A 27,995-nucleotide genomic window follows, 5' to 3' on the forward strand; every position below is an offset into this window, starting at 1 on the left:
CTATTCACTGTGGAAGAAAACAAATCTCAAGGAAAGGGTTCAGTACATTAAATAGATAGCATACACAGTAGTATTAGCAGTCCAACTTTAGAAAGCGTGCAACAAACTGGTATCTAACTCTTCAGACACTAGACATAAAGTGCAATTTTGCATAGAGGTTGTTTGAAACTTGTACCCATGTGCTCACTTATCTGCAAAATTCTTTAATTTCTTATTCTTTTAAGAACCCTAGTTTTCATGATCAGAGCTTGCAATTCTCATGGCAAAGGCAATGCCATAACCAGTTTTATACAATGTACATCAAGCATGCCAGACTATGCATTCCAGTTTAGACCAGCATTTAATGCTTGCAGTGAGATTGCCACATTTGGGACCAGGTCCACAGAGCACTCAAATAGGCAGCTACACTGCTTTAAGTCAGCAATGGATCAGCATGTTGGATCAAGGCTGTGTGATGCTTTGTGTCATTGACCTGTTCTCCTGCAATTACAAAAGCAAAGAGGTATTGCAACACAGCATAAAAACACACCCTGCAATTCAGGTTGCAAGGCGTGGGCAAAAGAAGCCAGTAGTGATGTGAAATTGACAGTTGAGTGATGTAGTGATTCTCTATCAACTGCAAAAAATAAATTAACAAGTTAATATACCAAAGTTAAGGATCTAACCATTCCAATTTACAGGCCTATAATTCATCCTAGGGCAACATGTTGCACACAAGAGGAATTTAGCCTTTGACCTGATTAGATGGTGGAATCATCCAGTTCCATTCTACGTGTGAAACTTCACACAGGTCTAATTATTGAAGCCCTGAAGAAAAAGGCCAGAGGTGCTACAGAGCTGACAGGTGCTAAAAAAAGTCAGAAGTATCTGCTCCTTGTATTACTCTCTGCCTTTTGAGAAACAATAGTTCACAAATCATATATACTTCCATGTGAAGATTTTCTGAAGGTGAAAGACAGAAAAAAGAGAGAGATTTGATGTCTAAATCCTATCTGTGACTATGAAAATCCCTGCTTTGTCTGGAGTTAACAAAACACTTGAGAACCTAATGAAACATAGATTTTAATTATGATATTTGGGAAATTACTCAGAAAGATTTTGTTATTGCTGTTGAGAGCAGCTCATTTTCTAATAATGTTGAACAGTCGCACACAAAATGGTAGATAATATGAACGTCAGTACAGAAATGAAAGAAAAGCTCAGAGCTAAATGCACTCCAATTAAGAAACACCAAGCAATCTCCATAGAAAAGTGCTCAGTGTCTTATACTCCTGTGTTGGTACTACACAACTAAAGAATAACAAAAGTAGTCCCTGTATTTCAGAATGGGAAAAGAGGGAACTGAGCAATAATAGGTCCCATACTGGGCTGTTACTCAATAAGATATAAGAATTTAGGAAGAATTAGTGAGATTAAAGACCATTCAAGATAAAAGAAAAATAGAATAAAACTCACCTGAGGTGTGCCAAAGGTAAGCTACACATTAGATGCGACACATTACTTCAGAAGAAGGAAACTATTTGGGTCTCAGAACTATCATACCAAAAAAAAACCAACTGAAGGTTACTAAACAGGCACCTAAAAACCTATTAATCTGGAGCAGGATGTATTTAATACTTTCATTAATGACTTTGGTAACAATCAGTAGAAGTGCCCTAATGAAAGTTAGTGATGACACAACATAGGGGAACCCTGCCCATGCTAAAAGGAAGACAAAAGTATTGCAGAGGAATGACCTTAATAGAATTCAGCTGCATAGATTGCAATGCCGTATCAGCAAGGGAAAACCAGAATTTTTCTGACAAGTTCAGACACCGTGATTTACATGATTTACATAACAAAGGAGGAGAAGGAGTATGGCATTTTATTTGATCACTCAAAAAGGCAAATGCAACCTCACCAGGCATCAAGCAAAGTAGAAAAGGGAATTACTGAAACTATTGCACCATGCCCTAGTACTAGTTCACCTGAGGCTGTAGATATAAATCCTCATCACTGACATTCAAGAAAGGTAAAAGACTGGAAAATGCGCAAAGGCCTATTGAGATGGCAAGAGGAATGGATAACCTCTCTTATGAGAGAAAATTAAGGGGACTTGTCTTATTAACTTCACAAAATTTAGGCCAAGAGTGACTATGCTCAATTATTGCATTTGTGGGAGGTAGCATAGACAGCAAAGAGCTGAGGACAGCCAACAGTGTGACTGAAAATGAGGATAAAACTTGCAGCTCACACCAGCGTTTTTCTGGTAAAGCTTTCTAGCAGGGTTGCAAAAGCAAGCAGCTGCCTGCTTTAAGGTGAAGGGCATTAGATCTAGAAACAGGACAACGATGCAGATGTCTGCGCAGCAAGGGAGTTGAGTCAAGTGAGCCCAAACTCTCACTTTTGTTAGAGTTTTCTCTCAAACCTCATGAAGTGCTGTGGTCACTGCTGCTACCCAACATGCCAAGACAGATGCAGCATAAGTCTGGAAATGGAGCAGATCTCTGGTGTAATTCAATACACATCAGATCACAATATCTGATGCCAGGCAGTAAACTGTATGTGTTGATATAAATTGAATACACATAGTTCGCATGGACTTTGGCTACACTGTAAGATTTGTGCAAAGATGTTTCCTTCACTGATTCTGATTTATTTTCCCTTCCTTTCTTTCCTCCTCCATCATTTTAGCCAGATCTTTTAAATCCACATTTTAATCACATTATCAGTATTGCCAGCTTTTCATTTCACAGTGAAGGACATAATTTTATTCTGACATATCATATTAGAAATAATAAAGGATAAAAGTAGAAAGTTTAGTATTGAAACCAATATGCAGAACAAACATTTAAGCAATGTAATTTATCAGCTTTTAAGGCTGACTCAAGCTGTATTGTTGAGTATTGCAAGGGGGTGCATTAAAAGGTGTTCTGATACTAGGAAGTATTCTTCATATTGATATGTGAAAGATAGAATCATATAATAACCAGGTTGGAAGAGACCCACCGGATCATCGAGTCCAACCATTCCTATCAAACACTAAACCATGCCCCTTAGCACCTCGTACACCTGTGCCTTAAACACCTCCAGGGAAGGTGACTCAACCACCTCCCTGGGCAGCCTGTTCCAGTGCCCAATGACCCTTTCAGTGAAGAATTTTTTCCTAATGTCCCACCTAAATCTCCCCTGGTGGAGCTTGAGGCCATTCCCTCTTGTCCTGTCCCCTGTCACTTGGGAGAAGAGGCCAGTACCCTCCTCTCTACAACCTCCTTTCAGGTAGTTGTAGAGAGCAATGAGGTCTCCCCTCAGCCTCCTCTTCCCCAGGCTAAACAACCCCAGCTCTCTCAGCCGCTCCTCATAAGACCTGTTCTCCAGCCCCCTCACCAGCTTTGTTGCTCTTCTCTGGACTCGCTCCAGAGCCTCAACATCTTTCTTGTGGTGTGGGGCCCAGAACTGAACACAGTATTTGAGGAGTGGTCTCACGAGTGCCAAGTACAGAGGCAGAATAACCTCCCTGGACCTGCTGGCCACACCATTTCTGATACAAGCCAAGATGCCATTGGCCTTCTTGGCCACCTGGGCACACTGCTGGCTCATGGTCAGTCGGCTGTCAACCATCACCCCCAGGTCCCTCTCCTCCAGGCGGCTTTCTAGACAGACTTCTCCTAGTCTGTAGCACTGCATAGGGTTGTTGTGCCCCAAGTGCAGGACCCGGCATTTGGCCTTGTTAAACCTCATGCCGTTGGACTCTGCCCAGTGGTCCAGCCTGTTCAGATCCCTTTGCAGGGCCTCACGACCCTCCAGCAGATCAACACTTCCACCCACATTAGTGTCATCCGCAAACTTGCTCAGGGTGCACTCGATGCCTTCATCCAGGTCATTGATAAAGACATTGAACAGGGCTGGACCCAGCACTGAGCCCTGGGGAACCCCACTTGTCACTGGCCTCCAGCTGGATTTCACACCATTTACCACCACTCTCTGGGCCCGGCCATCCAACCAGTTTTCCATCCAGGAGAGTGTGCGCCTCTGCAGGCCAGAGGCTGACAGTTTCTCAAGCAGAATGCTGTGAGAAACTGTGTCAAAGGCTTTACTGAAGTCCAGGAAGACCACATCCACAGCAATTATATTATTTCAAAAGCATTCATCTCACTGAACCGTTGCTTCTTGGCCTAATTGGAGCAAATCTATGAATTCTAGTAGTATTTTTCTCAGTCTACTCTACCAGATGTACAAGCTTATTGAGGAAAATAACAGAAACAGAGTGTAAAGCCATGACCCCTTCATTATAAACACAGCAGCCTGAGCATTTTTTTCTCTTCCACTTTTTCCAGTACCCAAAAGCCCTGCTGAAAGGAGTTGATGCATTGTCCTGCCTGTGCTTTTCATAAAACTTCCTAGCATGAATGAATGAGGGGAAAGAATGTTCAGGGTTGATTTGGTTCAAAGTATGAACCAGAGGTCCTACTAAACTGCAGGCACAAATCTTGATCCAGTTATTCGCTTTAATCATTGGTTACATATGATTGCACAGGATTCATATGATGCAAACTTAAAGGGGCTTAGCTTATTTATGTTTTCAAAACTGTTGCAGCCTGTGAAACATCACTGTTTTATTCAAAAAGAGGATTAAGAAAACTTTACTATTCTTTGTACTGTTTTAAAGACACTGGAAAGCTGCTTCAAAGCATCAAACCCATGCCTTAAGCCCCCTGCTCTGTTTTATATCTCACAGAACTCTCCTAAGGTCCTTCATAAATACTTAGATTTTGTATGATGAAGAATAAGAAACGAAATAAGATTCTTGTTCCCAATGATATTGTTTGCTGTTCATAAGTGTGGCATTGTTACTTCCACAATTTATACAACCTTTGTAGAAAAGTGGGTTTACTCTCCTTTACTAAGAATGACAAATGAAGATAGAGAGCAATCAACAAAAATGGGGTAAAATTTGAAGGGTATTTTTAATTAAATTTTCTTGATAATTATCATATGACCCCAGGTTAAACTGAGGTTTCCTATAGTACATTTGGGTCACTTGAATTCACTAGTTAACATAAACATCGTAAACGTTATCTCGTTTAAGATCATCTAGTAACTTACTGCTTCCTTTTTCAGAATGAAACAAGAAGACAGCATATGGGGTAAAATAAAACACAAACTGAGTTACAAGCAGCGAACAAGTCAAACTGAATTTTCAGGATTTATACTTCTAGAAAACATTTTGAATTTTCTATCATCTAGACAACTAAGAAAATATCACACCTTTCCAGTGAGCTGCAAAGGCAGGGGAAGGAAAATAGATGGAAAAAATACTTCATATACACAACTACTGATCCAAAAAGTCAAAGCACTTCAGGAGATATGCAGTATACTGCATATTCATTCATATATTCTGAATGTAAAAACTCAGACATGACTGATATTCCCCAAAAGTCTTTCTTCTCTTTTCCACATATTTTTGACAAATTGGATCCATTTTATTCACTCTAAAGCAGAGAAGATAAGAAACTGTGACAAGGGATACATACTAATTTCAGTATATCCTCTTGAAATTTTCTGTATTGATAACGTATTCTAGAGACAGAAATACAAATTGTAAAACTATTATAGAAGTCAAACAACAACAGTCTGCACTGATATTTGTGATTTTCTTAGGATTTTGTCAGCGATTCAATTTACAGTAGTTCCTTAAAAGTCTTCATCAAGGCACATGTGAAAGGTCTTAGTTCTAGCTTTAAGTTCTTCTTAGTTTTAATAGGGATAAGAAAGGAATTGTCAGCTCAGTCTATCCAGTAGGGGTGTTGTTTTTTTCTCAGATCACTGGAATCATATCTGAGTCTAAGTTAAACATGGTATTTCAGTGGTAAGATCTTAAGACCTGTAAGTGCAACTATGTAAGTAGGCATTGCTCAGCAGTTCCATATCCTACAGGCTCAGCCAGCATTAAACATCTGGAATTTGATTATCTTATTTTTTTCCTTTTTTTTTTTTTTTTTAAATGACTGCTGTCATAATTAATTGTTTAAGAAAGTTTGAGAACTGTACCTTTTCTTCCTGGAAGAACCAGAAAGAAAGAATAATTTCTACCTTAATATTGGAACATTATACTTAGTGATTTTTTTTTAAAAGCTGGAACATTTGTTTCACAAAAAGAGGTCTTTACCCTGTAAATGACAACACTTGTCACTTATTCCTACCTCAGTGGAGGTAGGAATTCTTTTGCAATATGTGACAGTTCTTGAGAAAAGTGACCAGCCATAGTCTTCTACGTAGACATAATGTGCTACTTTTTGAATTTAAGGGAAAATACCAGTCTTAAGAAATACATACTGATTTCTGTGGGTCTTTCCTGAGGTGTCTCATAAAAAAAAATTCTAATGGAATGACCAGCCAGGGCCATAAGTTTCCACTATATGATGACCAGACTGTACCTCAAGCAAGCATAGTGTTAGAATGAAACTCCTTATTTTTAAAAGTGAAAAAGGAGAAAGAAATGTATGCCATGTTTTTGGAATGTGGCGTATGGGCTGAATAATCTTACCTCCATTAAAAACTCTACTTAATTCTCTATTGTCTATTAGTTGGATAGCAATATTTAGAAAATGGAGGATAATTTTACTGGCATTCTTTGGTTGGAAACAGTTAAAGAGTTGGCAGCCTTTTAAAGTTTTAATTTTGATTTAACACTGCCTTGTATCTGACTTATGACAGAATGTCAAAGAAATGTGCTTCAGGAACCCATTCTGACAATATCGAGACATTGCATCTAACATTACAATGCACTAGTGGTTTGCAGACAACTTCTCTTTCTTTGTTTATTATGCAAGGAAGTGGCTTTCTACTCATGGGACACTAGCCCATCTGTTTGACAGCCAGACAAGACGAGCAACAGAGCTTCTCTGCTAGATTAAAAATGTCAAAATATTATTTTGTAGCATTGTTTTCTATATCTTGTATATATCTTGTATCACATCACCAAATTGGGTCGATCATGCCAGAAAGTTAAAAATATACAGGGTATAACTACCAAATATAAAACCACAAGACAACTGATTTGGTAAACTAATAAGTCCACTGCAAACCTGTGCATTTGCTAACTCTGCATAGTAACACAGTGAGCTTAATTGAAGAAAACAATTCATTTATAAGTTAAGAGATATTTATAAAGAACAGCTGGACAAGATGCTAACAGAGGGTCATCCATAGCTAAAAGTCTTGAAAGAAAAGAGTCTTTTGGCAGCAAACAGGTTTTCAAAGGCTTGCATTTCTTAACAAGAGACCAAAGCTGCGCTTACTTTGTGAAACATCACTGTCTCAAAAGAAATTATCTCCTCCATTTTCAAGAAGAGCTTGTGATTAGGAAAGTAAAGGTAACTGGACTTCACAAGCCCAAGTCTTCTTTTCTGAGAGTGGGAAAGTTCTTCAATTACTCTGTAACTCATCTCAACATTTGTAAAGTGGTAGCAGTGGTACTATTTTTAAAAGAGAGATTTTAGGGTCTGTATTTTAAACTCTAGAGGCAGCAAAGGATCATATAAAAATTTGAGAAATATCTGTTGCAAATGTTAAGGTGACACCTATTAGCAGAATAATAAAAATATGATGTGAGATCAGATCTGTAAAACCTATGTTGAAAATCATCTATATACATGCTTTTTGATTCCTATCCAGAATCATGTTTTAACTTGTGCTTAAATGATTTCTGTAATAGTGATGTTTTTCTTAATAAACCTCACTCTTACTAAAGAAGCCCTGAGAGTTTTAACAAGAACAACCTGAAATACATTTAACGTAACATAACCCTCCATTTACGCTCTCTATATGAGCACAGATGTGTGCAGGTTACTGTTGCTGAAAACTTTCTTAACCCTCCCCTGGTCTGAATACTGTGAGTACTCAAACACTTCTGGGAAAGGAGGGTGTGATATAGACCTTCTATGGCCCAACAAAATCAGTATAGGAAAGACTCAGACCCAAGACATGACCTGATCTGATCCCCCTACAATACTTAGTCTGAATGATGGTAATTGCTCAAGAAGAAGTTAGCACTGACTGGCTGAAGACAATGTGGCATCCACATACTGAATATGGGAATTTGAGACTGTGAAACTAAAGGAACCAATTTAAGATGAAAGAACAAAGATAAAAATACTTTCTGCAGGGTTTTAAAAACTGCAGAAATGTAAATCCAGGACAAGAAGAGAGGTGGGGTGGGTGTACTCATTAGTATGGGAGCATAATCATCACACACAATCTGTGATGTAATGGTCTACAAATTGCAGAATTTCAGCCAAGAAAAAAAAAATAATCAAAACCTGCCAGGACCCAGCAGGAACCAAGGGAGGATGAAAAGTATAAGCAACTTTCCTGACCCCTCTTTGTTCACTATAGATCCCATGTTCCTGCTTTCCTGTTTCCAGCAAAAGTGCAGTATCACGACTCTTTCACTTGAGGCAGTTCCTCAAGCACAGACCACAACATCCCTCGAGTGCAATGAAGAGGAAGAAGAACAAATAGAAGGCATGTGACCAAGGTGCAGCTCCATGAGAAGCGCAGGTGGCCTAAGGCTTAAACAGGAAAGAGCACAGTGCTTCCCTAGACAAGGTTACTGAGTCAGTCCTTGACACACACATGTACTGAAGTTTGATTCAAATAATTATGCAGAAATATTTGACAATACAGAGATGGTCTGTAGTCATTGTACCACACAATGAGGGACATTAGAACCCCACAACTGTAGCAAAAGACATGAAAGATAGGGAGTGAAAGACAGGAACTGAAAGTTCTCAGCTTGGTAAGATACCCACCTGGATCACAAAAATTTCCCTAGGACAAACAGCAAGACCAAGCAAGCACACTCCTGAACCCAGGACTCAGACTTAGCTGGAGTCCTCCAGTCCTGGAAAGTCTCTGCAACAGACATTATCCTGCATTAGCAAGGGGTGTTTGTGAACATATGTCAAGTTTGTATTCTTTTACCTTTGCCACATTTCCTTTCTCAGTGCCACACTTTTTTTGCATGACAGAATAATAGTGCATTGCTGCAATGCCCTTCTGGCAGTTTGACAGCATGTGAAAACACACATAAACATCCCCCCTACTGCATAAACTTCTGGACATGTAGAACAGCTATCATCCTTTAGATGCTCTGGGCAGCTTTGAGGGTGTAGCAGCTGGAGTTACAGACCATAGAAATTCATCAGATAATTGGCAGAGACTGCCTATCAGCTGGTCACATATGCATCTCATGCCTTTTTAAAGATTCCTGAAAAACAGATTGATACTTCTGCATTCTTTTCTTTTATTATGCAAAATGTAAGTTTATTTGAGTAGCCTCCAAAGCATATTATTAACCATCTCTGTATTTTGGGTGTTAGCTGGGCTTTGAAATTGTTCCTGAAAGCATGTCACAGAACTAGCACAGACAGTAGTTGTTTTAGCATACAAGTACTTTTGAAATCAAGGCTTTGGCACCTCTTTCATCAGAAAATCTATTCTAAGGAATGCTGCTCTTATCTAGCAGATGTTCTGCTAAAGAATTTGCTTTGTCCTTTGCAAAATATGGCTCAAAGCCCATATCCACCCCATGGTGGAGATAAGACTGTTGTTTTTAAGGTAATAAGTGGAAGTCTCTTTCCCCATAGAAAAGCTCTTTAGGAATCTTTGACTGTGAAGAAATGAGCATTTCCCAATGAAATGTCATTTGTAAACAGTTCACATTTGTAAGCATTTTTTACTACATTAGTTACTCTTTCCTTAACTGAAAAGAGAGCAAAGTTGGACATATATATATATATAATTTAAAAAATGGTTGGGTAAAAAGTTTGCAAGAAATAGCTTGCTTAATGGATTTACTCCCTTTCTTTGCTCAGAAATTATATACAGTCAGTCTTTTGTTATGAATTCCTTCGGTACTCCTCTTCGTTAGTCAGAAGTTTTGTGCAAACAAATTTCCCCCTACTCATTGCACACCAAATGCTGACTGTAAGTGTTCTCTTTAGTATTTTAATATGTTCACCACTTGATAGGTTCAAGCTGTGCAATTGGGTGTCTAAGTCACATGGCATTGTTTATGTTCTCAGAATACTTTTGCCCCTAATGATTTTCATATGGTTGAGACATAAATTTTGTTTTATGATTAAATGAAACTTGGCTCAGAGAAACCAAAATTAATATTTCAGGAGCATTTCGTACAAACAAAACTCCACTGACATAAACACATTAGGAAGGGGTAGTCAACACAGCCAGAGTAAAAAAAAATCTATTTAGAAGTTGCCAAGGTGCTAGAATAGTTTTTATCCTAACAGGCCCAATACCCATTGCAATTGTAAACTCCCTCAGTTCAGCATGAGCCTGTAAGTAATACTTGTCTTCTACATAATTTAAACCTTCATGTAAAGTAACGTTCCTGAAACCGTGAAGAAGAATATATTATTTCACACCACTGTTTGTGCATAAATATTTCCAGGGCCAGCTGTCCACCTGCCAACTGTACACAATAAATAATTTGTTATTTCCACTTTCCTAGGAAAGCAGTGTTCTTTAAAACAAACCTTCACAATATGTGTTGTTTGCTGCTATTTCAAGGCCTGCTACACCAATGGAAAAGAATGTGCTAAATGTAGCATTATCATGCAGGTCAGGCAGGGCAGCCCAGTACACATTTTCCCACAATCTCTGCTCATTAACATCTAGTTCCCCCATTGTGCAGATTTTGGCTCTGTTCCATCAGAGCAGAGAAGAAAAATGTTTACAATATGCAAACTTGGAGGGACACAAAAAAAGGGGGACTTTGAAATGTCAGCCCTTTGGGAAGAAAAGTTTCAAAGGGGAAGGTAAGTCAAAGGTTACTAATGGGATGTCTGCAACACCTGCTTTCAGTGAAGGTTTCATAAACAAGCTTTAGTTTGCAAGAACAGCTTGGCCTAGACAAAAATATCAGCTAAAATATCTTGGCTAGCTTGAGTATCCTGGTACCTATGAACAGAAAGGTCAGCTTTGTTATATCCTTACATGGCCTCTCACCTTGCTTTTATTGATAAAATGAGATTGACTTGGTGGCCAAGGTTGCTTTTCACATCGTAAGGTGGAAGGCACTAACAACGTAGTATGCTCAGTCTCTGCAGGGGAGAAGGAGTAAGGTGAAGTTCAGCATCTGCTCTCTGAGGAAGAATAGAACTGTAGCTCACAGAAGAGAGTTTTGGAAACTCCAAAAGTTTCCCAGACCAGCTAAACGGCCCTCAAAAGGCCTTTTTGTTTATAGTGAACAAGTTTCATAACTGTCAAAACAAATTAGATAACTTCAGTACTATTTTTCCCCTGAAAGAACTAATGCATATTTCTAAGATTTTAATATTGAGAAGCAGGCAAGACAAGTGAAATCCTGCTAAATATCCATTGGGTCATTGCAGAACCTAAACACTTAGCCACTATTAAAACCTTTCACCCAGAGGTCATTTGGAAAACTAAAAAGCAATACCTTCCTCTCACAGGCAGCAACCCAGGAATAAAGCCATGAAAAATGCTTGTCCTGCAGCAGAGAGATCCTAAAGAAGAAATGTCGTCCAGATCCCCATAAACAACATCAAGGCTCTTCCTGAGACATCATCCTTCTTGTTCAGGAAAAAAGTGCAGCAACTTCTACAAAAGCTCAGAAAATTTCCATTTTAATTTAGAAGCAAGAAGAAAGGAGCAGGATAGATAAGGACACATATTTATGTTGGCATCTCATTACACATAAAATCTGTAACCCATAAAACTTTCTCGTTCTTCTGTCATAGAGCTAATGACATTTACATGGAGTTGGCATTGAAACAGCAAAAATAATTACATTTTTCCCACAGTAAAATATTATCAAATCTTATCAGCTCTCCTGTTCATACTATTTATAATTTCCGATGCTTAGCATCCAGCAGAACTGCTTCAGCAGGAACAGCGTTATTAACTGTTACCCAATCAAGACCTTTTTAACGCTCTGTATTTATCAGCAATGAAAAGGAAAAACCCCAAGACGATGAATGAGATGGTAGGCATTACAATAGATGTAATAGATATGTAAACAGAACTCCGTGAAACTTCAGGAAAATAGTTTCTAGGCTTTACTTATAAAAATATTTATTTGACTAGTGTCGTAAAAAGAGCCCAATTTGCAGAGCATGGATGTTTGCCACAGATGGTAGAAAATCAGGTCTGATGAGATCCAATTCCTTCAGCTGAATTTCACTTTTTAAACTAATATTCACTCTTTTTACTTTTGCAACGAACTTCAGCACCATTAACCACTTCACATACCATGGCTGGGTACCAGAGACATACATACATGCTGGGAAAGGACAACAGATGCAGCATGAAGTTTTTTTTAAAGCACCTAATGTATTTATCCAGATAGAAAATTTTCTGTTCAAAAACTTTTTGTAAGATACAAATGTCCTAAAAAGTGATTGTGTACAGTAACCTGGATACATCTTTGTCATGATTATGTCATATTATTTCTGAGCTGGATTGCATCTGGTCAGCTCAGAGTATAGGCAGAATACAGCGTACTTTAGACGCAGAACAATGAAGAATTTAATATCTTTAAAAACACAGAAAACTGATGCTTTTAATGCGGTTTAGAGATGGAAGAAAATATTTGCTTCACACGAAAATGTAGAGCTGGACAGCAAAGTAAACAGAGTGTGCATCTTGTAGACTTACAAATGTAATCAAAATCTATATATAAATATATCAGAAGTTGAGAAATGTCTTCAGTAAACAATTTGCATTTTTCATGTTTGCAGATATGCAACTTAAAGTTCATCTGGAGAACTACAAGGAGGTTTAGATAAGTTTGTAAGGATGACCATGCTTCTTATTTCATACATAATTTTGCTTCTATAAATTCACCAAGCTTTCACTGCTTTCAGTGAAGGTGTTCCTTTTTACACTGGGTTTAGATCAGAATAGGACCTTTTGTAAATGGTATTTCAATAAACATGTTTAAGTCAAAAGTAAGCCTTTAAAGTAAGGGTTCTGCTTTTGATTTACATAATGATATGCCGTGGAGAATAGCTTTCTTATTTTACATTACTTCCCTCTTCTCATACCACTCATGACTCTTCTTTATATGTTACTTTGAATCTTTTCTTGTTGTGCATATTACAAACAACATTCCTTTAAACAATATTACAGTGTGTTCAAATTTCCTGGTTTTTGACTGGAAAAATATTCAAAAGTTCTGGTGAGAATTTCACTTGGGCAAATGGCTCTATGCAGGCTGAAAAGTTCATATTAATTTCTGTAAAGTGAAGGGAAGAAGCATTGAAGAGCCAGCACTGGCTGCCACCAGGGCCTGTTCAGCAGGAGTCTGAGGGTGAGAAATTGCAATGTTTTGTCCCAACTTATTAGCTGTTATGTGTACAGATGCTCAGAACTAAAAATCACTGCTTGAACGATCACAAGTGTTGTTCATCTTGTTATTGGATTCAGCATCATGGCAATAGTCATCTCTATCAATTCTTTCAGTAACCAGTTTCTCTTTTCAGGGCTGGATTTTTGTATCAAATCACTCAGTAAGGGTAGGGCTGTGGAAACAGGCTTACCAGAGAAATACAAATTTGTGGTAGTGGAAGCCCATATCCCTTAGGGCAAAAATCTCAGCTAAAGCACCTTGGCAGCATATTAATAGCTATAAAAGACTCTTTCTTTGCTGACCACAAATATGTTGTGGTCAACAAGAGGTCTACTCACTGTTTTGTTAAAAACAGTGATGATTTATTTTGCTTCAGCCATGTGTGAAACTAGTCACCACATTATGAATAATAATATCCTCTTAGTCTCAATGGAGCTCTTTTTATACAGAAAGATCCACAAAGCATTTAACTAAATACTCAATATAGCGATCTACTGGATGACCACAAAAATATAGCCATATCTGAAATGGAACCGTGCAGCTATTTAACAACGCACGGCAGCAGTGAAGACAAAAAGTAGAAAAAAAAATCCATTAGAAACCATAACAAGAGCTGCACTAAAATATAACTACCTTAACTAGCCACAAGTGTCATGCAAAGCTAAAATTGTAAGTTTGAAGAGTGCCCTGGAATCTCTATGCCTACAAGAAACCAGGAGTTTACACAGTTTCTCAAGGGGACAAATTCCAACTGCACAGTGCCCTCTACTGTGAAATGAGATCCAGAGAGACTCCAAGGGGAGAAAATTATGCATTAAATCACTCGGCCTGCTTGTTTTCTGCAAACTGTTCTGAGGTCATAAAATCTGAGGAGAATGGAACTCAGGTGTTAAAGGTCCAGCCTGCGCACACTGTACCAAGCTGGAGTCCTCAGCTGAGTACAGAATATACAGGCATCTGCTAAACCAGCTCCCTACAACTATTTCCAAAATGGCAAACAGATGGGTAGAACATAATTAAGTATGATTAAGTGCTTTTGAAACATCTGTAGTTCTAGTATTGGAACAGCTGAAGTTTTGATTTTTAGTTTAGGGTGATCCATCTCAACGTTTAGATTTTATGATCCATCTTAGTAACAGTTTGCAACACATGCAAAATTACAGGACTGTACTATTTGTCACACTGTTGAGTGTCAAGAAATCCCCAATTGCTACGTGGATCTTGCTACGTGGAATAAAAGAAGTGCATCACTTTAGAGAAAAAAAAAAACAAACTAAAATAATCACCCAGAGCAATTTGTCTCTGATGCCGCAACACATTCTTGTTAAAAGTATAGAAGTCCACTTATATTTCTGATATTTAAAACAGCTAACACAGCACTAGGACATGTAATTTTGCTCTCCTAATGCATACTCAGTGTGTTAGATTGGGTAAAAACATAGCAAGTTAAACTGGTAAAGTTTCCAGCAGAGTTCAGGAAGGACCCAGGAAGGTTTAAGCACAGCAAACATCTCAGATGACCAAAAGAAAGAAAAGTTAGTTCAGTAGCAAAGGACAGATCGCACTTCTATTCAGAAGACTCACTTGAGTCCTGCAGTGGTTTCTTTCCTCTTGCTTCTGCACTGAATTCCGCTAGTAAGTTTTATCCATCCCTACCCCTTAAGCACATACATACATGCCACCCCCCCACCCTCCCTCAACAACTGGCAGTTCCCAAGAGGTTTGCAGCTGGTGTAATGTTTTTTCCCTACCCCATTGAAGCAACCTGTAGGAAACAAAGCTTCTTTAGGGAGTTTGCTTCGTAAGCAAATTGCTTTTAGCTCCAGCATAAGGCACTTTTCTCTAACCCTTTTTCTTTTCAACATAAATATAAATCAAGTACATGAATATCCATTCACTCCAGGACACACACCTTCATGTGTATAGACAGGAAAAAGCTGCCGTGGAGAACACCAGCACTACAGAACATATTTACCTACAGAAAATATTCAGACAAGATAGTGGAGAGTGTGGAATAAAAACCTGTACGTAGCAAACCAAAATAATTTCCTGAACAAACATCATGGAAGAGAGGAGATATACAGAAGCATCCTCTGTTCCAAAAAACTCTGCTGACCAAATGTGGCACAAATTGCTTGCACATAGCTTTGTTCAGTCCTTTAGTGGTTCTAAATAATGCCAGGCTGAGCAAGTTGCTTGTTAGCCTTAGGTTGCCAGAAGTCTACCAAGCCACACTTTACATGCTGCTAACCAAAAGAGATGCAGAGTAGTAGTTTAGTCTTAAAATATAGTTGTGTGCATTTCCTAAGGTGTGTGATGGATTTTGGAGCAATTATTACTTCTTTTCAATTGAACATCAAGCAGAACTCAAGTTAAAAAAGTAAACTGAAACAAAGTAAATAAAAACAACCCAGATCTGGAAAGCTCTAATGAATAATTCGGCAACATGATTTGTTTTCTCAGTTGTTAAGTTTTCCTGTGAGTATTAAGAATATTACAAGATTTATACACCCTGTGAACTTCAATGACTGGTTTTAGCAGTCTAATCATATCTGTTGGTAAGGATTTTGCTGAAGCTGAGTTATATAACAATGGAGACGGTAAACAGTTTCAGTTCTGAAAGGCACCTGTTGCACTCCCTCTCTAAACACCCACACACACATTCGTACTTGTGTTTGCACGCAAAAATGTTTAAAAGAACACTTTCCCTCTTTTTATCTTTGGAAAGTCATTTTGGTCTGGCAGGGGAATATAGACCTGGGTTAATGCAAGGAGTGGGAACTATATATGTACATTCTATATACATGATCCCAAAAGGTCAGATTCTAGTTCGATTTACCTTGAAAGGAACAATGTCTAGCACTTCCTGATTTTTTGAGAAATCAGACCTCCTTTAAAATTGTCATGCAATATCACTTCAAAATTCTGGATGAGACATGAGTTTTATACGTAAGGTCACTGTAAGAAATATGAAATTCCTTCTTTATTATACTTGAAAAAAATCACATGTAACTTCTTATGTTATCCTCTCCTGGCTAACTATTTTGGTTTAATTTTCTACTAGTAAGGAAAAAGAGAAGGCTGAAAACAGCCACAGATGATTTATGGTTTAGAAAGGCTTTGAAATACACCAAATATCTGTTTCATTTAATAATGTTCTTTCATTGCTGTTAGCATAACCCAATAGGCACAATACTAGTGGAGCTTTTGGATAATTTTTTTTTAACACAGAAAAGAAGAACTTGTTTACATTTTAGCAGCTGCTTAAAGATAACAAATGAAGCTTAAAAAGGCACATACTAACATCAACACAAGATGTTCCTCATGTTTGAAAATAAAAAAGAAATCAAAGCTCCGTTAGGCTTAGACATTGATATTAGATTAAAAAGAAAAATAGTGTTTTCTTCTTGCATTTCTGGAGACAGGCATTGTTTGCTGAAGAATGTAAAATTCAATCCCCCAGGGAATGCCAGAGGCTTTTTGGCAGACTCTCTGAAACTCAAGCTGACCCTTTTCTGTAACAACTAACACTAGAAAGAAAAGGGGGAAAAGGAAGAACACTAGGAGGAGGAGACTTAATTACTTTCAATGTTTACATGGCTCTGGCTTCTTGAATCTGAAAAATTATCAGACTGCAAAGACTGGACTTAATCTACCTTTATAAAATAGACAGGTGGACTTCAACTACATCTAATTATTCTAAGTGGGTATTTAGTTATCTTAAATCTTTTTAGAAGAGCAATGGAAAGCATACTCTTGTTTACAAGAAAAGAATAAAATGTGATCTCTTATATTTGTACTTGTTCAAGCTCTGCGCTGTCTAACAATGTCAGCTTTGTGCCTAGAAAGACCAGTTAACTAACCAAACATCAGGGTGGGCATGCATTTTAATGCCAACATCCCTCCAAACACTATTTAACAAATGCTCTCCAATCAAGTTGAACAGATGGAAGAAAAATTACTCTGAGGAATTGCAGTCCTGTAGATATAAATTATATGGATGCTTAGCAATAGGAGTGTTCAAGCTCAAGAGCATAGACATTGCTATAAAACTGACTTGCTTGCTTGGGCATACAAGCCAAGGCTCTCTTCACCATGAGGAACTATAGATTAGCCACATTATTGGGACACACATAGCCTTGTTTGTAATTTTCTAAGCAAATTCCATATCAGTGTCAAAGACAATTAATAACTCAAAACGGTTCTGATTGCTCTACACTGCCTGTGGTTCTTTTTTAATATTTAAAGCTTTGAAAGTGTAACTAGCTTTTCCTATTTTTCCAGGATACTTTTCAATCCACAGATTTATTTATTAAGACTGGAAGTTTAATGTTTTTAACTGAGTAGTACCCCTCCTTTTTCAGTCAGCCTTATAGAAACTTTATTTAAACTATATGGGAGTAGCAGAAAGAGACTATATGATATGTGGGAAAAGAGGAGAAACACTGAAGAAAAACTTAGGTTTAGTTTTGCTCTGTCATGACTGGGAGCACAAAATCAATTTTTAATAGCTCAATAGCAAATGTATTAAAAAATCCCATCTTCTTTTAGTCCCATCCAAGAATCTTGCCCTGGAAACTTCTGCTCCATGTCTATATTTGTATAATTACCCATTTGCATGCAATCCTGTGACTCATTTAAGCAATGCTTTACCAAAGGAATAAAACATTCTCAAATTGCCTCTTGCTGAATTAGCATCACCTGAACTGCTTTCCATATTCTTTCTTGTTTTTATAAAATATCTTTTCAATTACATATTCCCAAAGTAATTGTAAAAAAGATACTGCACTATGGTAAAGATGCTGTGGGTTTGGAAACTGAAGTTATTAGGAAATTCATAAAGGGATAGATAACCAATTCAGATCCAACCCAGTGAATGGGAATAGATACAAACTGACCTGCTATGATGGAGTAACTGAAAAGATTTGATCATCTGAGATGAGTACCTGGTAAATATATTATCTTGCCACATATTATTATTTATTGATCACATACATTCATGTAAAGGACTTAGAAACAAGTATGCAGGCACATTATAGAATCATAGAATCATTTAGGTTGGAAAAGGCCTTTTAAGATCACCAAGTTCAAATGTAATCCTAACACTGCCAAGTTCACCACTAATCCATGTCCTCAAGCACAATAACTACACATCTTTTAAATACCTCCAAGGATGGTACTCAACCACTTCCCTGGGCAGCCTGTTCCAATACTTGGGAACACTTCTGGTGAAGAATATTTTTTCTAATATATGATCTAAACCCTCCCTGGTGCAACTTGAGGCCACTTCCTCTTGTCCTATCGCACTTGTTACTTGGGACAAGAGACCAGTACCCGTCTTGCTCCGTTAGTTCAGTTCACGTTGTATATATGTTTTAGAACATTGGTATCAGGCTTTATTTGATTTCTTCAACTTGTAATCAAGTGATTCTTTTGACTTGCAGTGATGATCTAAAGCAAAGCCTTTCAGGTTACGTATGATGGGCAACTCAGACAGCAAGAGTGCAGTAGTAATATATAGGAAGGAAAAATTTTTTCACAGATTCTGAGATTATATGCTTATCAGTACTGAGTACACAATACTGCACCAGAGATTAATATATTTATCAGTTAATCTGCCCCAAAGCCATGGAAAGTAATTAATGAAAAAGATGGTTTCAGGCATGGTTTCAGGCAGTAATTCAGTATTACTCTAAATCGCTGCATGAGCAAACCTACAAACCAAAGAGGAAATGCAAACTGTACAAGGACACTTGTGTTCTGAAACGTGATCCCCCATGGAGTTTTCAGATAAAGCACTTTTCCAGTGATTAACTCAGTACATTTGAATTTCATTATTTAATGTTTTCGGTGACTGGTTATTTGTAATGTACAGAAAGGAAAACAAGTTTTCCACGATAAATCAGAGTAAAAGGCAGATAACGGCTAAGTCATCTCAGGTCACTCAGAGCCCCATTGCTCCTTGGTAGGACATTCAGTGTGTGCTCTCATGGCTTTTTTGATAATTATGCTGTACTGTTTTTTTAACATTCTGATGGCAACAGATCCACAGTAAGGTACGTAGTACTTACTTTTCATACCGGTGCATACTTCCTATAGGGCTCATAAAGATCAACTGAGGGAGGTGTTTGGGATTGTCATAATTTGTTTACATGCAGAGAAAACACCAGCATTTACAGTAGTATAGCAGTCTCCTATTCCAAGGCCCTGCATAGTAACTGCAGCCAGACAATAGAGCTCTCATCAGTTTTATAAAAGGTGAGAGCCTTCAAAACTGCCTTGCAGGTGCAGCAAAAAATATGGTTGGCACACGCTCCTCCAGGACTTGAGGAGAGGCAAAATATTATTTGTTTCTCTTCCTATCTATTATTAAGCAAGAATCAACTAAGATGCATCTGATGTGTTCATCAAATTAAAAGGTATCTCTAGAGAAATCCCTTGAATGTGCACATTCTTTGACAAGAAATGATTCGTCCTCCCATTGTTCTGGGAAAACAAAATGCCAAAGATCAGATATTGAGACTAGAAATCCAGGAAAGACATAGAGGTAAGGGTTAGAAAAAAAGTGAAATCAAATGTCAGAGCTTTGAAACTGTTTCTTTACTGCATGTTAAGTCTCCCTGCTAAATTCACTGGGCCCTGGATTTGGTGAAATACACTCCATCAGAATGTCATTTTACCCTCTATCAGAATGTGGTTTTTTAAGCTTGTTTATGTTCCTTTGGTTCAGTAGTGTTTTCATGGGCTACCTTTCTCTTTTATAGATCAAAGACAAAATTCAGACTGCTCTGACAAACTCAATTCTGGATTATATATGGATATGAAATTAGGTTTCTGTACCATGAAACTTTTTCAGCTTTCAAGCAAAATCTTTTCCTGTCACCTGTTGGGATGAAAAACAAGGCCTTTGGAAGTTTTACGTAAAAACCAAAAAATCGGGAGTGACCCATGCAGTCCCAGTTAAAAGCCTGGTGGTCAGAGATCTCCTCTGTTTGATTTGGACTAAAGGCTTGTAACTACATTTCCCTCAGGCCAGTGAAGATTGCTGAAAAGGGCTACTGAAATCTCTGTCAACCTCTTTATTTTTGGTAGAAATTCTGTCCTGGAGCAGAAAAGTCCTGTTAGAAGTCTAATCAAAATTAGCAAATTTGTATAAACATTGTAATGAAGGAAAAGGCCAATCAGACTAGTATAATTTTTAATCATGCTCCCCACCAGAAGCAACTTAAACATTAACCACAGATGATGAGAGACTTAAAAAGAAAGTAATGCCAAAGAAATCCCACTCAAAACCAGAAAGACACAAGCTTTATGCATTTCTGCTGTTAGCTCTGGCATTCTATTACATGATACCATTGGCTTGCTAGATTAATGAATTAATAGGCAGCAATGATTATATTTTCCAAAGTTATTTATAAAGCTTTTCAGATATTGCTGGTAAATTTTTCAAAGAATTATCAGCTAAGCTAAGGGCTTCCAAAGTCTGACATTTAATATACTTCAAGCACAAAGAAAAAAAATCTGTCCTTCTAACCTTATCTTCCAAGGTCAGGACTGGAGGAACACCTCTGCTCTCTCTATCTGGGCAGCCCCTATAGAAACTCCATACCTGGGGCTAGTTTTGTCACCACTATGTTATTGTGGTACAACAGAGATCTCTTTGTAGGATGCTGGCACGCGAGCAAATGAAGGTGAGGCACCTCTAGATAACAAGGCCCTCACAAGAACCACATCTGTGTTTAATAAGGTGGTATGCAGCAACATGTTTATATTCTGCATTGCCAATATTATTTCAGGTGACCTGAGAAACAGCCCTAGATGAGGTTGCATGCAAGTGACTCTGGTACCTGTATGAAGCCAAGAGGAAGTATATGGAGAGAAGTGTACAGCAGAGCTTGCCAAAGCTGGGAGGTCAGGAGGCCTTCTGAATGAAGATTGTCTAGAAAGCTGAAGATTGTCTAGAAAGCTGCCTGGAGGAGAGGGACCTGGGGGTGATGGTTGACAGCTGACTGACCATGAGCCAGCAGTGTGTCCAGGTGGCCAAGAAGGCCAATGGCATCTTGGCTTGTATCAGAAATGGTGTGGCCAGCAGGTCCAGGGAGGTTATTCTGCCTCTGTACTCGGCACTCGTGAGACCACTCCTCGAATACTGTGTTCAGTTCTGGGCCCCTCACCACAAGAAGGATGTTGAGGCTCTGGAGAGAGTCCAGAGAAGAGCAACAAAGCTGGTGAGGGGGCTGGAGAACAGGTCTTATGAGGAGCGGCTGAGAGAGCTGGGGTTGTTTAGCCTGGAGAAGAGGAGGCTGAGGGGAGACCTCATTGCTCTCTACAACTACCTGAAAGGACGTTGTAGAGAGGAGGGTGCTGGCCTCTTCTCCCAAGTGACAGGGGACAGGACAAGAGGGAATGGCCTCAAGCTCCACCAGGGGAGATTTAGGCTGGACATTAGGAAAAAATTTTTCACAGAAAGGGTCATTGGGCACTGGAACAGGCTGCCCAGGGAGGTGGTTGATTCACCTTCCCTGGAGGTGTTTAAGGCACAGGTGTACGAGGTGCTAAGGGGCATGGTTTAGTGTTTGATAGGAATGGTTGGACTCGATGATCCGGTGGGTCTCTTCCAACCTGGTTATTCTATGATTCTATGATTCTATGATTCTAAGATTGCTGCAAAACTGAGACTTCTGTGTCTTCAAGACTGGCTTTCCCCTTCTACTTTGCCAGTTGAATGTAACGCTGGATAGGCAGAAATTGGAATTCTTGCCGAGATGTGACCGGTTTTTTACATTGTTTCTAACTTGCAATGCAATTATTCCCTTGTCCTTTCTCTTCTCTTTTCCTTTTTTCTTCTTCTCCCTCTGTTTTCTCCCCTTCCTTTTCTTTTCTTTTTCCCCCTCTGCACTGAATTTCCAAAGCTAATCTTCACAAACCACTGTAGAGTAATATTATATAGTAAGTATACATAATTTTCCCTCTCTTTAAGTAAACAGCAGATTGGGAAAGCTTGTTCTATCCAATTTGTAGGAAGAACTGATGTCAGTCATAAGGACTACATGATAATTTTGATCAGCAAAAGATCTATTTAAGGCTTTGAAACCTTTAAGGTTTTTATACATTATTTTTTCACTCAAGATTCAGTATTCAAAATTCTTGTCATCTCACTTTTTTAATTTTTTGAAAATAAATATTCTCTTCTACTCCCTGCCAAAGTGAAAGAGAAACTGAAACCTTCCAGCTACTGTTTGAACATCTGTGACAGCAGTTCAGGCTGCAATGATGAATGATTCTTTGTGTGTCAGACACCTTTATCTGCCCATTTGATTCCTAAGCAGAGATACACGAAAGCTCCAGCGGATTTTTCGACACAGTGAAATCAAATCTTCTATGACCTAACACTGCTCTTCCTCGATGGCATTACTTACTTGCAGTGGAAGTCCTTGAGGATCCTTGCTTTCAAAAGAAGTAAGAGAAGTAGCATAGATCAAATTTTCCCTTCAGTTAGTACTATGTCTCCAGTTATTATGCCTTATTTCTGCTAAAGACATAGCAATGCCTGTAAGCAAGCATCCACTGGTAGCCTTGGACTCCTAAAATGTGGGGGTGCATTGACCTCTTGCAGACAAAATTTTTTTCAGAATTCTTACACTGAATTGAACCTGATGGAGATTTTAGTTCACATAACTCTGAGCTACTATTTCAGTCTTTCAGCAGACTCAAGAAGTCGCTTTGACATTTACACTCAGTTCATATTTTTAACATTCATCTAGACACTATATATGCAAGAAGATGTCTATCTTTTAAATGAAAGTCACAAAATGACACAAGGGACATAAACACTTTATGACTTATTCCAGGCCTGGAACCACTGAGAAGAAGCTTTTTTAATGTGCAAGTGATGATCAGTATCACTCTTATCATTCAAACTCTAAATAGACTAGAATAATAGTTTAAATAGAAAAAAAATTAAAATCTGCTACAATTCTAATAAATGTACTTTTAAAAAAAGTCAGAATGCAATTATTGTGATTACTGTACAGTTTCCACATTACAAATAAAATACATGTGTTTTAGAATAAAAAGAAGAACATGTTCCACATACTACTTCATTTGTTGCTTATCATACCTGGAATATACTAAGAAGTTATATTCAATTATAACTAAAAGAGTGCACATATGTAATGAGATATACACACTGCATGGAGGACTAATGCGTAGTCAGAATCACTTTTTCAAAGGGGCAAAATCATAGCAGAGACACACATCAAATTGTGTATTTGACTGCTATATCAGATGAAGATTCCTTCCCTAAATTCAGCTTTCTTGGCTGAGTTGTCTTTCCAAACGGTATCCTCGAAGAGTAAGAGTTGTTACCAACATAACTTGCTTCTTCTATTCTGTTATGACAGATTCACTCTACCTGAGATTAATGATGTAAAATTGGAACAACAAAATTTCTGTAAATTAAGGACAGTAAGAATTTTCCTTGCTCACAGGCAGTTCATTTGTACCATTCCAAGTTAATGACAAAGATTCCATTGAATTTAGCAGTGGCAGAACTTTACCCATATGAAACATAGGTTTTTGACCCCCATCTTTAAAATGCACATGTATTCTAGTAGTTAAATATTTCTACACAACACTTTGGAAAGCAGGTTGCTTAAAACCACAGAAAAATATCTGTACTTATCTCTCTGGGGTAGTTTCTTAATCTAGATGCACAAAGAGACATGAAAACTACAGGAATTTACTTATTTGAATTCAAATATGTTTGGCCTCAAATTTGAGCCACAGACAACATCAAAAATGCAGTGAGATAAAAATGCGATCAATCATACCTTGTTTATCTTTAGTACATCCTGGGAACACAGGTCAGCAACACATTTCCCTTTGGGCTTTATTCAGTTTCCTCTGAAAACAATGGAAGATGTCCAAAGACTTCAGTGATGAGCTGAATTTGGACATATGATTTCTGAGACATAGCTAAGAATTTCAAGTTTCATATAGGGTTTGTTTCTTAAATGACTGTACTAAAATAAAATCTTGTCCCCATTGTATATCCCTTCAAGCTAAGTACACCTTCAGTGTTCAGTCCTGGGAGCCTGTCTTTATACTCAGTCAGAATAACTAGCAACTCGCCTATAAGATACAGTAGAGAATAATTCTCTAATTTTTATCAAGAATAAAGACTAAAACCGCTACAGACTTTGAAAGTCTGGTATAAAAGTTTATTTGTTCCTTTCAACTGTTTTATTACTTCCTCGCTATTTAACAGCTAGTTTCCTTAACAGAGGGAGCAAGTAATAAGGTGCTTTTGTAATAACTGCAAACTTTTAACATTAAGTTGGCAGAAATAATCCATTTTTAATAACAGTCTGTCTTGGTAACCTTGTATTTTGACCCAAGGTGAAAGGTGAAGATTAAATCTCTTCCACCTTTCTGAATGCAGCTCCTGTGCACACAGACTTTAATTGATGTGAGACTCAGCTTTGTAACTCAAGACCATCTCCTGCCTGCAGCATTGAAAAAGTGTGATTCAAGGCTCAGTTACTGCTGATAGCAGGTTCCTCTCAGCTGATGGTCTGAACAGGAGAATAAAGTCTTTGTCTCTATCTATTCTCCATCAGGATGACTTTTTTTCTTCTTCATAACTCCAGTATTCAGGTCAGGCCTATAATGGTGGCCTCTCAGCAAGAAACTGTATAAAGTGAAACAAACTGAAAAATGTGACAACCAACCTCTGGGTGAGCAAAGTTGTAATGCTGGAGCAGAGGTCTACTTGATACTCACTAAGTAAGGTGTGTGATCTCTTGTGCAGAAAGTGGCTTGCACAGACGTAGTTCCTTTTTCTTTCAATTCTGTTTTGCATCTGTGTACAAGGTATTCCAAAAGGGAAACATTTTCTTTGTTTCCTCCCCAGCTACAGTGCAAGTACCTGTACATTCATACATTAAGTTGTTGGACTTGGCATCATAGCAAACCTAGTTAAATTATTCTTTAGGATATATAACCAGATCTTTGAGATCTAAAACCATAGCCTTGACTGCTTGCACAATATCAGTAGTCTGAGCACTGGCCTAGAAATATCTCTCTGAAATTGGGGCAAAATCAGGACACAATATATAAGCTGACAAAATGGATATGATTCCTCAAGCCTTTTCTAAACTTATACCACATCTATTGATTTGCAAGAGTTTCTAAAAGCATGAGGAGCTAAGCAAAACCATTTTAGAATGCTACTTCTAATTTGAATAAACAAGTAAATACTTGCCAAACTGTGCTGCACAGTCTTCTCAGAGACTTAAGATATTGCCCAATGTGAGGCTCTAATCACAAAGCATTGTCTCTAACACATGGCAACCAAACACACATCTTGAGTTTAGATGGAGGACCAGTATATTATACACACATTGGACTTATTACTTCAAAACTAAAAGAAATAGATTTTTTGATGGATACTGGCCATAATGAAAATTATGGAAAAACACTGCCACAATATGACATTGACCTTTTATATACAAGACTATAGTTAACCTGCATTATGTATGCATGGTCTGAACAATCATCCTTGTTTCCACTGGAAGAAAGAAGGAATTTAATAAAAAAAAACCCCAAAAACCAAAAAACATACGCCCCCCCCACAAACAACAATAGAAAAACCCCAGAGCAGAACCAAAGAACAGCATGTGCTTCTAACCTAGTTATATCCAAGTCATATCTTTCTAGTAAGTCTACTTATTTCGGAGAAACTTGTCTTCTACCACTTTGTGATTTTAATTCCAACATTTAGCAAAATTTATCTTTTTAATCACGTGCTGAGTTCAGAGGTCCAAATTACTGAAGTGAACATTTTACCCCACCACCAGCCAGGGCCAGATAATATGATTGACTCTGCTCTGGGGCTTCCAAAACACCTATCTGTCTGCGTAACTAGATAACATCACATTTAAAGGATAGAGTAGTACAAACTAAGCACGAGCTAGGGGGGCATTTCTGATGAGTCCCAAACCACTCCAATAATTCCCTGAGACTCCAGACACTTTCACAGAGCAACATTACTAAAGGATCATCAAATGGTATGGGGATTACTGCAGGCAGTTCAGAGAGCAGATTTTTTCCCCCACCTTGAATAGAACATTTTAACGTGGGAATTACAGACATTTTAAGATCAATCACTCTCAAATCATACCTTATCATTTATTATCACCTTAAAAGAGAAAAAACTAAAACCAAACATCACACCTCTGAGAGTTAAACTCACGAGACAAAAATATGAAGACCTCTAAAGATGTGAGCATTTGCTAAGCACTGCTGGATTCGGCAATGTTTTTAAGGGCTCTGGGCAATTAGTCACCTCGTTAATACTTGCATCTTTTTTGAAGAGCAGCGGGAGTCACGGTGCTGAGGAACCTGAGGAACTGTGGAGCAAGCTCTGTGGAACACTGACAGAAAGTGCTTATAAGACTTCATTCCTATGCCTGCAAGATGGTAGGTATGTATCAGAACCAGCTTGCAGGCACAGCTGGAGTCTGGCTTCTCCCTGCTGTCCGCTGCTACTTAGATGACTGTAATTATGACATCAATGTTATCACTTCATGAGAAAACATACTTCAGTTTTTCAAAGGCTGTGGCACTGTGCACTACCATTACCTCCTTGGCGTCCCAGAACTAACTGCCAATTAATACCTGATTAAATACGGTCACAGAGGTTATTTTAAAAGGAAGAAAAATATCTTTCTAAGGGACTCTCAGAAGAGTATCTTATATGAAATGTAACTTAGCGTATGTGCTGATTCAAAATTACTTGCTAATTAAGCACCAGTTCATCTGTTAATAGAAGTAATTACAGAGGGTTCAAGAGATCTTGAATCTTATTATTATTTGCAGCCTGAAATCTTCCACCCTGCTATGTTGTGCAATTATTGATGTACGGTAGGTGGGTCTACAGAGGCTAGAGACAGAGATAGAGTAGGAAACCCAGCATCACTAAAATAGATCTAAATTGCCACCTGAGTCATTAGTGCATTGGCTAGCATCTGAGTAAAAGAAAGAGGAGGAGAAGAAGGTTGAAATAAAATAACTAGGAATAGCTCCTAATTTAAAATGAAAGCTAAATCAGGAAGTAGCCCGAGAGTGCAGAGACATTAATACATTACTGTGCTGAACTCAGGGACAAAAAGCAGCCTGTTACAAAGAAAAATTATGTACCTATAGGGTATAATATTGTCCATCTGTCATAGCAGTTCGGCATTTAAAGCTGCAGCCCTCTACAGTGTTGTTATGTGGCACAAACTAGCTTTATTCAGATCAAAAACTCCTTTTCCTTTCTTTTTTCCTGGAGATGTAATACATTACAGGACAGAGTTTAGCTCACCCAAGACCTAAGTACTTGTGGAGTGCAAAATCAGAAAGAATCAAAGTACTCCCTTCTCTCCTATTCCTCACACTGAAAGGGTTAATCTCTTATTTACTTCTTAACACACCACAGAGTATTAATTTTAGGGAGGAAAAAAATCTTGACAAATAAATTGACCTATCAGCTTTTTGTCACAGAAATTGAACCTCCCTTCAATTTCCATGGGCTTGCTCAATTTCATTTCTCTCGATAAGAGCACAGCAATGTCTG

This window comes from Phaenicophaeus curvirostris, chromosome 2 (genome assembly GCF_032191515.1).
Source record: "Phaenicophaeus curvirostris isolate KB17595 chromosome 2, BPBGC_Pcur_1.0, whole genome shotgun sequence".
Taxonomy (NCBI): Eukaryota; Metazoa; Chordata; class Aves; order Cuculiformes; family Cuculidae; genus Phaenicophaeus; species Phaenicophaeus curvirostris.